Raw genomic sequence first — 15211 nt, 5'->3', positions numbered from 1 at the left:
TGATGGCAGGAGGCAGTTCACATCTAAGCAACAGCTCTGGGAGGGTATTCTGTCCTCATGCAAAACAATTGAAGCAGAAACCATCCAAAACCTGACAAATTCAATGGACGAGAGAGTTCAGAAGCTGCTTTCGAACAAGGGGTCCTATGTGCAAATGTAACATCACCTAGAATAAAGTTTTGAGTTGAAAACTGTTTGATTTCAGTTTGTAATAACCTGCTAATGCTTATAATTTCAAAAATGACCACCAGGCGTGGAATAAAAAAAATTGTAGAACCGTGTGTGTTTGATTTCATTAAAATACTTTATTATGGCCATGTTTTTATTGAAAAAGCGCCGACCACATTACTACGCGGTTAGTAATGGGGGCGTCTTATAGACGCCCTCCATTACTAGCCTGGGCTTCACGTCAGATGCCAATACAAGGCTGACGTGAACCCCATCCCCATTGCCCCACTGCCACCGCTTCAAGGCAGTGGGAAGAGCGAGGCTAAGCGCCAGATTTGGCGCATCTTATGGATGCTCCATTTCTGGGACTGCTGAGGGGTGATATTAATAGCCACGGAGGAGGCTAGTATTCATGGCCCCTTCCATGGTTATTAATATCAGCCCTCATCTCTCTAGTTTAGCCTTTGCTGGTTAGATTTTATAAGGGGACCCCATGTCAATTTTTTTCTGGGGTCCCCCTGTAATCTAGCCAGTAAAGGCTAAAAAAACAGCTGTGTGCTGATATTAATAGCCAGGGAACATTGTTGGCTAATGGTCCATTCCGCGGCTACTAATATCACGCCCCAGGGGTCGGCTTTCCCTCTGCTGGTTATAAAAATGACACAGGAGCCTATGACATTTTTTTTTTAAATTTTAGGCTCTGTTCCCATAATTCAGACGTAGCACCGCTTTGGACGCAAATTTTTGCTGCGTCCAAAACACTGCATTCTATTGTACGTAGTGTGTTCACTGAACCATGCGGATTTACCGCATTCAATACATTCTAGTGGTTAAATTTCTGTTGTGGAGACTAGCAACTCCACAAGAGAATTTGACATGCTGCGGTCCTGAAAGACGCGCCACATGTCAGTGTCCACGGGTGATTCGCAGCCTCTGATGCATGCATAGTGGACGTGGGATTTCTAGAGATCCCATCCACTATAACATAACATCTGGACGCTGTGGGTTTAATGCTGTATAAACTCGCAGCGTCAAACCTGCAGCGGCTCCTGACCATGGCCACGTACCTAAACTCACCCGCAGCATATGAATTTCTGTAGCGGACATGCTAGTCTCCGCAGCAGATTTTGACCGATTGAAGTGTGATTATATGCGGTGGATTCACATATACCGACAACGAAAGTGTGACATTAGAACATCGCGTTTTGGACGCAACATAAATATGTTATGTCCAAAGCGCTGCTGAGTGCTGATCAGGGGTTAGTAGTGGCTAACTAACCAGCTGTGAGATGTTATTTAATGGCCAAGGACCATGTTTGCCTAATGGCACTTTCCCAGGGTAAAATTAACAGCTCACAGCAGTTGCATAAATTACATGAATAGAAATGCTAATAAAGATTGGATGAATGGGATTAGCTGACCCCCAGCTCTTTTGTTTGGTGATGTCAAGGTGTTAATCAGACCTTTTCATGACCAAACTATGACCAAACTTTAATAAGTAAAGAGACACACAGACACAGTGTAAACACGTTATTTCAAACAAGAGACCCATTCTTTAATCATTTAAATAAACCAATATACTAACCCCAGTTCTTATGGTAATCCAAGGGCTTAAGCAATGTATCACCAAATAACTTTATTTACTTCCAAAAAGCATTTATTGATGTACAAAAACGCTTCAAAAAACGCATGTAAAACTTCATGTAAAAACGCGTCAAAAACGCATGTCAATCTGCATGCGTTTTTTTCTGCCAGGGAGAAGCAAAAACGCTCAGGAAATTTCTGCTTCAAATCCTGAACGTGTGCACATACCCTTAAAGAAGAAGTTACTCAACAGATTGCAGAGATGATCCAGTCTAGCTGGAAGGGAGGCGATCCAATTGATTTGACCGTTATCTAACGGGATCGCTTGCTTATAGAATCTATACCCCCCGGTAATGAATACTGATCCATCTTCAGATGGGTCTTTTATGCTGAAGAGGGAACCTGCCCACACACCTCCTGTGCTGACCACACGTGGGCTGGGCTCCAGCTTTCATATTTTCATTAACATATCTGGCTTCTGCGATAACTTCACACTGGTTGATCGCAGAAGCCCGAAAGTGATACCATATTTTCCATTATGAATTTACCTTTCTTTAGAGACCACACATGACATAGCTGCGGTCTGTTATTTTGTACTTTTGTATTACCGCTCACTGGAGGTGCGTACAGCTATGGAAAATTATGCATATTGATCCTGGCTGACCCTGCCACTAAAAATATGGGCCCCATTATTATCGGTAGTATAGACATTTAGATATTCCATATTTCGTGTCGGTACCGGCCAGACTGCAGATTTCTGTTGAATTCTTTTAAGGCATGAACTACATCTTTCTCACCTAGGTGTATATTGGTCGCAGGCCTGTGCCACTAGAAAATACACTTGCATGTTAATTGGGTTAGTAGCTCCCTTTGTCCTAGCATTTGAATATTAGCCTCTTCTCAGAGTGTAAGCTCTTGATCGCTTGACAAATACTATAGGAGAGGAGGGAAGAGTGGCTTGGAGGAGAAGAGAGATTTTCAATATTTCTTTGATATGTGTAATTGTGAAAGTCCTTTTCTGTAGAACTTACAAACTGGAGAATCCACCTACCCCCTGGGATTAGAAGACGCTGACCATTACCTGCCCAGCTTGGTAGACTATAAAGCCAAATGACAGCGTACGTAGAATGTGCATTCAAGTGAGAAAATCACTTGAAGAGAAAGCGTAGGATAAAGATGCTGTTGGCTTCCTAGAACCCTGATATTGGATGAATCTACCTTCCCTCCCTTCTGTGCTGCTGAATGTGCTCGTATGGTCCCTACAAGACCAGGTCCAGTCTTTCTGGCCCAACTTCACTTTTATGATCAACAACATTAAATGTGCAGTGAGGGCCAAGTGTGAATTTCTGTATAATAACAACAGAGTTTCCCTTCATCTTGACCTTTCAATTTATTTTCAAACCAACTAACTTCAAACAGGATTGTGATAAACTAAAGAGAAAACATTACACTTGTGCCATGATATGTCTCTAAGCTGTGCGTGGCTGATGGCTGTAATATACATCTATTCCCGCCTGCAGGAGATGTGGTGGCATGGCTCGAGCCCTGGTTTCATGGATTCACTCCACGTCATAAATTCCATTATGTTTTCAATCCTAAGGAATTCAGATTGCTGCACAATCTCTCCTGAAATGTGGAGCACTAATACTTTCTCTACTCTTCTGCTCAGGACTCATAGTAGCTCCAATGGTCCACCATAAGAATGCAACTCCGGTTTAGTGTTGGAGCTTTCCCTTATATATACGTTGTTGTTGGGGATGCAGCATATCTTTTATTCCATCTTTTTATACAGGTTCATTTTGTAGGATAGCTTTGTTGTGGTTGGATTAGCCTGACTCACTTATGTGTCTCTGTAACTCCATGGTAGTCTTTAAAAGAAGGTCTCCATTACATCTTCCCAAAGCCCGAGGTCTAAATTTAAGACCCCTCAGCTCTGCACTATTATAAAAAAGTTATCTTTCAATGTCTATTATTTCTTTTTGAAACTCATCTGACAGAAAATATTGGCCCTTATCATAGTTTAGATTATGAAGAGTTACCGAGCCCCAGACTCTAATTACCCCAGAGAGGTTTCACCACTAGTTACTCATTTTTAAGACGGTTGAGTCACTTCAGTAGATGTGTGATTGTCTATACTCACAGTTGTGACTACAGTAGTTAGTTCACAAAATACTCTGATGTAACCCCTTCCCGCAGCCAGTTTTGTGTTCGTTATCCGGCTCCATTGTATTTTTTAAATCTGACGTGTGTCACTTTATGTGGTGATAATTCTGGAATTCTTCACAAAGGATAATAGGAAACAAATGGACCTTACAAATTATTTTCCAACTTCTCTTGAATCCGACAATCCCCTATACACAGTTGTACACTACTGTCTGGGCACATGGCAGGTTAAGAAGGACGAACCACAACTTACACAGTTTTAGGTGCTCCGTAAAAACACACCTTTTTAGGGCGGCCTATCACATTCCCTAATCAAAGTCCTTTTACTGTATATTCTTATAGCCCATCCTTTATTTCTCCAAACACAACTCTCCACCGAACCCAAAAGCACTACAGATACTGGCTGGTGAGGAGCTCATGCAGCCTTTATCTATCCCTCATCCCCTCAAGATGGCGGACCATCATTGTAAATAAGCCCCTGTACATTGTGTCACCCCCACCTCATTGTAGATTGTAAGCTCTTACGAGCAGGGTCATCATTATTTTTGCTTTAATTATTGTATTATCTTTAGCTACAGTGCCTACAAGTAGTATTCAACCCCCTGCAGATTTAGCTGGTTTGATAAGATGCAAATAAGTTAGAGCCTTCAAACTGCATTCGAGAGTAGGTTTTATGAACAGAAGCATAAATCTTACAAACCAAAAAGTTATGTTGCTCAGTTGAATTTTATTAAATTTTAAACATAAAAGTGTGGGTCAATTATTATTCAACCCCTATGTTTAATATTTTGTGGAATAACCCTTGTTTGCAATTACAGCTAATAATCGTCTTTTCTAAGACCTGATCAGGTCGGCACAGGTCTGTGGAGTTATTGTTAGAACCTTGCTGTTAGGTTTTTTTTTTCCTTTGCTGGTCACATGACCTTGTTGGCCTATTTAATCCTGCTCCGCCCATCTGGCTTTGCTGGACTTCATTGTATATCTACTTTCTAGCTAGCCTGTGCTCTGTATCTAACTCTGTTAGTTTGCTTGGTCTACGGACCTCTAGGTTCTATCTATTTTGTTTGTTCGTCTGTCTGCTACTATTTCTGTTAGGAGGTGTCCCATATTCCTCCCAGTCCTTAGTACTTGTAGGGATTCCCTCCCCAAATCTATAGGTCTCCGTACAGACTAGATTAGGACTTTAGCAGGTCTGATCGCAGGATCAGGTTCCCTGTTACATCGTAGGGATTCAGCTGAGTCTTATAGTAGGGACAGATCTCCTCTCTTTCCTTAGCTTTGGTAGCAGAACATAACAGTAAGTCCAGCCTGTAAATTCTCTAAGGAAAGATTTTTTTTTGTTCCATCATGGTGTCGGTTCAGGATTTGGCTAAACACCTGCAGGGACTCTCTCTGGAAGTGGCCGAGCTCCGTCAGCACGTGAGTAACTGTCCTGGAGCATATTTCTTGGAGCCTAAGGTATGTTTGCCGGATTTATTTTTTGGTGAACATCGAGAATTTTTTTCTTTTAAAAATGCTTGCTTATTGTATTTTCGTTTGAGACCCAAGTCCTCTGGGGATGAATCCCAGCGCGTAGGGTTCATAATGTCACTTTTGCGCAAAGAGCCTCAGGAGTGGGCCTTTTCTTTGCAACCTAGTGATACATGCTTCAGATCAGTGGATAGTTTTTTTTCTGCTTTAGGACTATTATATGATGATCCTGACCGTGTGGCATCAGCTGAGACTGAGTTGAGACGTTTAAAACAAGGATCAGGTAATATGGAAAAATATTGTACACATTTTCGTCGTTGGTCCACTCAAACAGGGTGGAACGATTCTGCTCTGAAAAGTCTATTTCTTGCTGGGCTCAGTGAAAAGGTTAAAGACCTGCTAATTGCTTATCCTACACCTGAGGATTTGCAACAGGCTATGCAATTAGCTATACGGGTGGACAGAAGACTGCGTGCTAGGGTTAATGAGAGCAAATCCTCTGCTATGTCAGTTTCTGGTTATGATAATGTGTGTACTAACAGTGGTGAACCGATGGAGATTGGATCGGTGGCACCTCGCTCTCAAGAAAAACACCGTCGTTTTTCAGAAGGCTTGTGTTTCTATTGCGGGAAATCTGGTCATTTGATTAAAGGCTGTGAGCTTCGTATGAAGAAAGAAAAAAAAATGGTCAGTCACGCCCGTATTGCCTGTTTAAATTCCAAGGGTATATTTTTAGCTGCTTCCACGATTGCTCAGGAAAAATTAATGGAATTTCGGGTGTTTGTTGATTGCGGGTCTACACTGAATGTTATTGATGGGGGATTCGTGGAAAAACTCAATTTAAAACCTGAACCTTTATCATCCCCCATTGCTGTGGTTTCTGTGGATGGCTCCCCTTTGAAGAATATTACTCTCAAGGTCAGTGAATTTCCTCTCACTATTAATGGTGTTCACCATGAGAAATTGGATTTGGTAGTGTTGAATAACTTGCCTTCTCCAGTAATATTGGGTTTGCCCTGGTTAAAATTTCACAATCCTGTACTGGATTGGTCTACCAGTGAAATTAAATCCTGGAGCCATAAATGTTATGACAAGTGTTGTAACGGGCGTATTGCAGCTTTGGATAGGGGAGAATTGCCTGTTCCTATTCAGGATTTTTGGAGAGTTTTTTCTGAGAAAGAATCGCAGGTTTTGCCTCCCCATAGAGACTATGATTGTTCTATTGAATTTGTCCCTGGAGCGACTCTTCCTAAAAGTCGTTTATTTAACCTTACTATTCCTGAGAGGAAGGCTTTGGAGGAATACATACAGACAAGTTTGGCCGCCGGTCACATTAGGCCCTCTAAGTCTCCTGTGGCGGTTGGATTTTTTTTTGTAAAAAAAAAGGACGGCGGTTTACGTCCTTGTCTGGATTTTCGTGAGATTAACAAAATTACGGTACGCAATCCTTACCCACTGCCATTGATTCCTGATCTGTTTAACCAGTTATTGGGGGCCAAGTGGTTCTCTAAAATTGACCTTAAGGGGGCATACAATCTGTTGCGCATGAAGGAGGGTGATGAATGGAAGACTGCTTTTAACACTCCTGTGGGTCATTTTGAGAATCTGGTTATGCCTTTTGGTCTTACTAATGCTCCTGCATTTTTTCAGAATCTGATTAATGACATCCTTAGACCTTTGATCGGTAAAAATGTGGTTGTGTATTTGGATGACATTTTGATTTATTCGCCAGATCTGGAGTCTCATTGGCGGAGCGTGCGTGAGGTATTACAGTTATTAATGGACAATTCGCTTTTTGCTAAGCTGGAGAAATGTGAGTTCGCTGTACAGAGAATTAGTTTTTTGGGCTACATTATCTCCAGCAAAGGTTTTGAGATGGATCCGGTTAAGGTTCAGGCTGTGCAGGAATGGCCTAGGCCTATTGGTTTGAAATCGATACAGAGGTTTTTGGGTTTCGCCAATTACTATAGAAAATTCATAAAAAATTTTTCTAGTATTGTCAAACCTCTGACTGATCTCACCAGGAAAGGTGCTGATGCGGTTCAGTGGTCTTCTGAGGCCATTGAAGCTTTTGTGTATCTCAAGGAGAGGTTCACCTCTGCTCCCATCCTTATGCAGCCTGATGTTACTAGGCCGTTTTTGGTTGAGGTTGATGCTTCCTCTGTGGGGGTTGGCGCAGTATTGTCTCAGGATAACGGGGATGGATTACATCCCTGTGCATTTTTTTCAAAAAAATTTTCGGAGACTGAATTGAATTACGATATTGGTAATCGGGAATTATTGGCTATTAAACTCGCATTTGAACACTGGCGCCACTTCTTGGAAGGTGCGGAATTTCCCGTTCAGGTTCTTACGGATCATAAAAATCTGATATATCTTGACGCTGCCAAGCGCCTGAATGCCCGTCAGGCTAGGTGGGCACTGTTTTTCTCGCGGTTTAATTTCTCCGTTACTTACATCCCTGGTACTAAGAATGTTAAGGCGGATGCCTTGTCTCGCAGTTTTTCTCCCATAGTCGGTGCTGAGAAAGAGGAAAACATTTTACAAGAAGGTGTTGTGATAGCTGCTTTAGACTCCGTTTTGGAAGATGAGATTCTTAAAGCTCAGGAGAATGCCCCATCTAACACTCCTCATGGGAGGTTGTTTGTGCCTGGGACCTTTAGGAGAGATTTGTTTGTTGAGTGTCACGAATCTCGGTTGGCAGGTCATCCCGGAATCTCTGAGACCAAGAGACTGGTGGGTCGCAGTTTTTGGTGGCCTGGATGGCAGAAGGAAGTCATTAAGTGGGTGCGCCAATGTACTATATGTGCTAGATCTAAGTCCTCACATACTCCTGCTGCGGGGTTGCTTTGTCCTTTGGAGGTCCCCAGTGCTCCTTGGACACATTTGGCTATGGACTTTATAACTGACCTTCCCCCCTCTGAGGGTTTTACTGTCATCTGGGTGGTCGTGGACCGTTTTAGCAAGATGTGTCACTTGGTTCCCTTCGTCAAACTGCCCTGCGCTAAAACTCTCGCTAAGGCCTTTGTCAAGGAAATTGTCAGACTTCATGGCGTTCCTACTGACATTGTTTCTGATAGGGGTCCTCAGTTCGTGGCTCGTTTTTGGCGTGCCTTTTGTGACAGGTTGGGAATTCATTTGTCGTTTTCGTCCGGATATCATCCTGAATCTAATGGCCAGACAGAAAGGAAAAACCAGGATGTTGAGCAGTTCTTGCGTTGTTTTGTGACAGACAATCAAGAGGGGTGGTCTGAGTTTCTGCCACTTGCCGAATTTGCTCTGAACAATCATACATCTTCTTCTGCTGGTTGTTCGCCTTTTTTTTGTTGTTCTGGGAGACATCCGTCGTTTGGGTCGTTCTCCAAGTTGGGATCTGCCGTGCCTGAGGAGGAGAATTTTTCCGGTGATTTGGAAAGAGTTTGGACGGATGTGCGTGGTAATCTTCAGGAGGCCAACAGAAAATCTAAAGACTACTTTGATAGGAAACGACAGGAGGTTTTGTTCGCTGTTGGTGACATGGTTTGGTTGTCCTCTAGGAATCTGCGGTTGAGGATTCCTTCTAAGAAATTGGGTCCCAAGTTTGTAGGGCCCTTTAAGGTGCTTCAGGTTGTCAACCAATCTGCTGTTAGGTTGGAGGTTCCTACCTCCTGGAGAATTAATCCGGTCTTTCATGTCTCTCTGTTAAAAAAAGCTGTTGTGTCGGATGGTGACGCCTCTGCCTCTGTTCCTCCGGTGGTGGAGGACGGGGAATATGAAATTTCTCGCATCCTTGACTCTAGACGGTATAGAGGTAGTTTGCAGTATCTTGTGGCCTGGAAAGGTTTCGGACCCGAGGATAACTCTTGGGTGAGGTCAGATGATGTTTCCGCGTCCAGACTTATCAGAGCGTTTCACAGGAGATTTCCTGATAAGCCTGGTCCTAGGGGATCCGGAGGATCCTCTTAGAAGGGGGGGTACTGTTAGAACCTTGCTGTTAGGTTTTTTTTTCCTTTGCTGGTCACATGACCTTGTTGGCCTATTTAATCCTGCTCCGCCCTTCTGGCTTTGCTGGACTTCATTGTATATCTACTTTCTAGCTAGCCTGTGCTCTGTATCTAACTCTGTTAGTTTGCTTGGTCTACGGACCTCTAGGTTCTATCTATTTTGTTTGTTCGTCTGTCTGCTACTATTTCTGTTAGGAGGTGTCCCATATTCCTCCCAGTCCTTAGTACTTGTAGGGATTCCCTCCCCAAATCTATAGGTCTCCGTACAGACTAGATTAGGACTTTAGCAGGTCTGATCGCAGGATCAGGTTCCCTGTTACATCGTAGGGATTCAGCTGAGTCTTATAGTAGGGACAGATCTCCTCTCTTTCCTTAGCTTTGGTAGCAGAACATAACAGTTATCTTGGCCCACTCCTCCATGCAGATCTTCTCCAAGTTATCTAGGTTCTTTGGGTGTCTCATGTGGACTTTATTCTTGAGCTCCTTCCACAAGTTTTCAATTGGGTTAAGGTCAGGAGACTGACTAGGCCACTCCAACACCTTGACTTTTTCCCTCTTGAACCAGGCCTTGGTTTTCTTGGCTGTGTGCTTTGGGTCGTTGTCTTGTTGGAAGATGAAATTACGACCCATCTTAAGATCCTTGATGGAGGAGCGGAGGTTCTTGGCCAAAATCTCCATGTAGGCCGTGCTATCCATCTTCCCATGGATGCGGACCAGATGGCCAGGCCCCTTGGCTGAGAAACAGCCCCACAGCATGATGCTGCCACCACCATGCTTGACTGTAGGGATGGTATTCTTGGGGTCGTATGCAGTGCCATCCAGTCTCCAAACGTCACGTGTGTGGTTGGCACCAAAGATCTCGATCTTGGTCTCATCAGACCATAGAACCTTGAACCAGTCTGTCTCAGAGTCCTCCAAGTGATCATGAGCAAACTGTAGACGAGCCTTGACATGACGCTTTGAAAGTAAAGGTACCATACAGGCTCGTCTGGAACGGAGACCATTGTGGTGGAGTACGTTACTTATGGTATTGACTGAAACCAATGTCCCCACTGCCATGAGATCTTCCCGGAGCTCCTTCCTTGTTGTCCTTGGGTTAGCCTTGACTCTTCGGACAAGCCTGGCCTCGGCACGGGAGGACACTTTCAAAGGCTGTCCAGGCCGTGGAAGGCTAACAGTAGTTCCATAAGCCTTCCACTTACGGATGATGCTCCCAACAGTGGAGACAGGTAGGCCCAACTCCTTGGAAAGGGTTTTGTACCCCTTGCCAGCCTTGTGACCCTCCACGATCTTGTCTCTGATGGCCTTGGAATGCTCCTTTGTCTTTCCCATGTTGACCATGTCTGAGTGCTGTTCACAAGTTTGGGGAGGGTCTTAAATAGTCAGAAAAGGCTGGCAAAAGAGATCTTTAATCCACACATGTGAAGCTCATTATTCTTGGTGCCTGAACTACTTCTTAATACTTTAGGGGGACCAAACAGAATTCTTGTGGTTTGAGGGGTTGAATAATAAATGACACTCTGAATTAACTTTTAACGTTTTTAAAAAAAATAAATAAAAAAAAACAAAAACAAAATTTGCTGCAGTGCATTTCCCACTTCCAGGCTGATCTACAGTACAAATGTCACAATGCCAAGTTAATTCCGCATGTGTCAACCAGCTAAATCTGCAGGGGGTTGAATACTACTTGTAGGCACTGTATGTTACTTATGACTGTTGAATATGAACCTCTGGATTGTAAAGGGCTGTGGAATATGTTGGCGCTAGATAAATAAAGATTATTATTTTTATTATTATTATTATTATTATGGGAAGGAGCGCCATTTAGCTATTTGAATGCAGATCTTGCTGGAATATATTGCAGACACAATGCATTAAGGGCGCTGTTCATGGTCACCTGGCAGCTCAAAAGATGGCCACCACAAACAGACTTGGTGCTATATAATCCAGATCCCAGGGATTGCCTTGCTTATCACCCTTTAACTCCAAGAAGAATAGTCAGGTAGCCGGGTCAGAACTAGGAGGGCAGAGAAAATACAAGATAAGAAGACACAAGAGTAGTCAGTAAACGGGCCGGGGTCACAACAGGAAACCAATACACAAGCCGGGAGCTGATCACAGAGGCCTGAACCAGAGGAGAACAAGGCTGGATCTGGCAGCTTCTGGCAATATGCTTCTGACTCGCCCCCTGGGCCGTGGAGCACGCGGAACCGGGCGATAGGGAGACGCTGGGAGTAGTAGTGGCGGCCCGGTCCCGCGGCTCAGGGTGGTCAGACCAATGGTAGTCTGCTACGTACTGATGATAAAGTCCGACTACGCCACCCGTGGATTCGCGGTCATTAGGAACCGCCGCTGCAGGGCAGACAGCTGCGGCTGATGATGGGTGCAGCTGAGGTGATGTGACTCCCCACGGGAAGAGTGCAGCCCCAGGGCAGTGTGGTGGATGGTGGGAGTGATGGTAGCACGAGTCCCGGTGCTAATAGTGCTGGAGGCGCGAAGGAGCACACAGACAACAAGTTACAGTCCAGGGTCTTTACTCACAGTTCGTTTGTTCCGGGTCACTTCTGTCAGCAGTGACCGCCCGAGCCGTGCTGCGTCCACCAGGTGAGGGGCTCGGTCAACTCCCAGGCAGTTCAGGAGCATGGCACAGGACCCCCTTTTATCCTTTCTCTGGCCTGCCTCATCAGTGACCCACTTTTGTCCAGCTGCCGCGGACCTATGCGGTTAAACGTGGGCCCCGTCCTCCACTTTCCTATATGGTGCCTTCCTAGCAGGTTTGATGAGGTGTCGCACCAATATATGATCACGACGACCGGTCTTTGGCTGAGGGTAGTTTCTCCTCCACCAACTTGGGATCCGGTACCCTTAATCTGCCTGACCCTTCACCCTGGATTCTCGTGGGTTCTTAGGGTCCCTTCCACCTTCTTGTTCCTGAGCCCTTCTGTTTCTCTGTCTCTCCTCCGTCTTTCCTGTTCCTTCTTCTCCTCCCTTTCTCGTGGAGCTGGGCTCAGGTGGCACCACAGCTCCCCTTCACCTCCTCCTCGGCCTCTCACTAGGCCCTTCTGGAGTAGAGCTCCTACAGAGCCTCTACTCCCTGTCTTCTCCTCTCTGGACAGAACCTAGATCTATCATGGTGCCCACCTTTTATACCTCCCTCTGACCATGAGCCCAGGTGACCAGCAACCAATGGGCTCCTACCTACGCTCAGGAACCAACTGTTATGATCTGCTACAGAGACTAAGGAAAGACAGGAGATCTGTCCCTACAATAGAACTAAACTAGATCCCTACGATGTAACGGGGAACCTGATCCTGCGATCAGACCCGCTAAAGTCCTCGGCTAGTCTGTACGAAGACCTATAGATGTGAGGGAGGGATCCCTACAAGAACTAGGGACTGGGATAAGTTGGACACCCCCTAGCAGAAATCGTAGCAGTCAAAGACAAACACACAACAAAAAGCATAGAGGTCAGAAGACCTAGCAAAACTAACAGAGAACGGCAACAGAGCACCAAGCTAGCTCAACAGTAGTAAATACAATGAAGTCCAGCAATGCCAGGAGGGCGGAGCCGGATTAAATAGGCAAAAATGGTCATGTGACCAGCAAACTAAAAAAAACCTAACAGGAGAGTTGTAACAGTACCCCCTCTTCTAAGAGGATCCTCCGGATCCCCTAGGCCCAGGCTTACCAGGAAACCTCCTGTGAAACGCTCTGACAAGTCTGGAAGCAGAAACATCATCCGCCCTCACCCATGAGTTATCCTCAGGTCCAAAACCCTTCCAAGCGACGAGATACTGCAAACTCCCTCTATACCGTCTAGAATTTAGGATGCGGGAAATTTCATATTCCCCGTCCTCCACCACCGGAGGAACAGTGGCAGAGGCGTCACCATCCGACACATCAGCTTTTTTCAACAGAGAAACATGAAACACCGGATTAATCATCCAGGACGTAGGAACCTCCAGCCTAACAGCAGATTGGTTAACTATCTGAAGCACCTTAAAGGGCCCTACGAACTTGGGACCCAATTTTTTAGAAGGAATCCTCAATCGCAGATTCTTAGAGGACAACCAAACCATGTCACCAACAGCAAACAAAACCTCTTGCCGTTTCCTATCAAAGTACCTCTTAGATTTTTTGTTAGCCTCCTGAAGATTACCACGCACATCCGTCCAAACTCTCTCCAAATCACCGGAAAAACTCCCCTCCTCAGGCACAGCCGAAACCAATTTGGAGAATGACCCAAACGACGGATGTCTCCCAGAACAACAAAAAAAAGGCGAACACCCAGCAGAAGACGATGTATGGTTGTTAAGAGCAAATTCAGCAAGTGGCAGAAACTCAGACCACCCCTCTTGATTGTCTGCCACAAAACAACGCAAGAACTGCTCAACATCCTGGTTCTTCCTTTCTGTCTGGCCATTAGACTCAGGATGATATCCGGATGAAAACGACAAATGAACTCCCAACCTGTCACAAAAGGCACGCCAAAAACGAGCCACGAACTGAGGTCCCCTATCAGAAACAATGTCAGTAGGAACACCATGTAGTCTGACAATTTCCTTGACAAAGGCCTTAGCGAGTGTCTTAGCGCAAGGCAGTTTAATGAAGGGAACCAAGTGACACATCTTGCTAAAACGGTCCACGACCACCCAGATGACCGTGAAACCTTCAGAGGGAGGAAGGTCAGTAATAAAGTCCATAGCCAGATGTGTCCAAGGTGCACTAGGAACCTCCAGAGGGCAAAGCAACCCCGCAGCAGGAGTATGCGAAGACTTGGATCTTGCACACACAGTACATTGGCGCACCCACTTAATGACTTCCTTCTGCCTTCCAGGCCACCAAAAACTGCGACCCACAAGTCTCTTGGTCTCAGAAATTCCTGGATGACCTGCCAACCGAGACTCATGACACTCAACAAACAAATCTCTCCTAAAGGTCCTAGGCACAAACAACCTCCCATGGGGAGTGTTAGATGGGGCATTCTCCTGTGCTTTAAGAATCTCATCCTCCAAAACGGAGTCCAAAGCAGCAATCACAACACCTTCTTGTAAAATGGTCTCCTCTTCCTCCTCAACACCGACCATGGGAGAAAAGCTGCGAGACAAAGCATCCGCTTTAACATTCTTGGTACCCGGGATGTAAGTAACGGAAAAATTAAACCGCGAGAAAAAAAGTGCCCACCTAGCCTGACGGGCATTCGAGCGCTTGGCAGCATCAAGATAGATCAGATTTTGAAAACCTGAATGGGAAATTCAGCACCTTCCAAGAGATGACGCCAGTGTTCAAATGCGAGTTTAATCGCCAGCAATTCCCGATTACCAATATCGTAATTAAGTTCAGTCTCAGAAAAGTTTTTGGGAAAAAAGGCACAGGGATGTACTCCATCCTTGTTTTCCTGAGACAACACCGCACCAACCCCCACCGAAGAAGCATCAACCTCAACCAAAAACGGCTTAGTCACATCAGGCTGCATAAGGATGGGAGCAGAGGTGAACCTCTCCTTTAGAAACACAAAAGCTTCAATGGCCTCAGAAGTCCACTGAACCGCATTAGCACCTTTCCTGGTGAGATCGGTCAGCGGTTTGACAATAATAGAAAAATTTTTTATGAATTTTCTGTAATAATTGGCGAAACCCAAAAACCTCTGTATCGATTTCAAACCAATAGACCTAGGCCATTCCTGCACAGCTTGAACTTTAACCGGGTCCATCTCAAAACCTTCACTGGAGATAATGTAGCCCAAAAAACTAATTCTCTGTACAGCGAACTCACATTTCTCCAGCTTAGCAAAAAGCGAATTGTCCATTAATAACTGTAATACCTCACGTATGCTCCGCCAA

The sequence above is a fragment of the Phyllobates terribilis genome, unplaced genomic scaffold, assembly GCF_046119375.1.
Source record: "Phyllobates terribilis strain yellow unplaced genomic scaffold, ASM4611937v1 Scaffold_70__1_contigs__length_7381418, whole genome shotgun sequence".
NCBI lineage: Eukaryota > Metazoa > Chordata > Amphibia > Anura > Dendrobatidae > Phyllobates > Phyllobates terribilis.
This window is presented reverse-complemented; position numbering follows the sequence as displayed.